The 482-nt window shown below is 38.0% G+C and overlaps 1 protein-coding gene across 1 annotated transcript in view; it reads left to right on the top strand.

Moving 5' to 3' along the window:
• Positions 1-482, top strand: part of LOC119587930 (nesprin-1-like) — a gene marked incomplete in the record, with an annotated part of 36,964 nt that overhangs the window by 12,178 nt on the left and 24,304 nt on the right.

The raw sequence follows: 482 nt of genomic DNA on the forward strand, positions 1-482 counted from the left end.
TTTTTTTCACAGTATTAATTTTTATATGTTTACTGATCTAGCATGCTTCGTTTTTTTCTGAATGTTGTTGATATATTGGAACTGATGTTGTAAGCCCTGTGCTATTTGGCAAACATGCAAGACACCTGACAGAAGAAATTAGGTCAGGAAGTCTGTGGCATCTCACTTGCTCCTTGCAGCACTGTCATGCTGTGGCTAAGCTGGTTGCATGACGGTTACGCTGAAACTGAATATGCGTAACGGTGTCTACTATTTTTAATGAGTGTCCTAACATGTTTCCTGCGTTTGTTTCACTGTAATAAGTAAGAATGTAAATGTTGTCTCCTTGTTCATGCTTCTCGAAACTAAATATAGAAGTTTGTCCAGCATGCTGTAATTCCCATTTTCTGCGATGGAGTAACTACAATAGAAAACGGGTATTATAGGGCTAACTTCAAAATATTGATGTCTTGCGCTTTTATACGTTGACGCAGAACGTTGAT

This window comes from Penaeus monodon, chromosome 23 (genome assembly GCF_015228065.2).
Source record: "Penaeus monodon isolate SGIC_2016 chromosome 23, NSTDA_Pmon_1, whole genome shotgun sequence".
Taxonomy (NCBI): Eukaryota; Metazoa; Arthropoda; class Malacostraca; order Decapoda; family Penaeidae; genus Penaeus; species Penaeus monodon.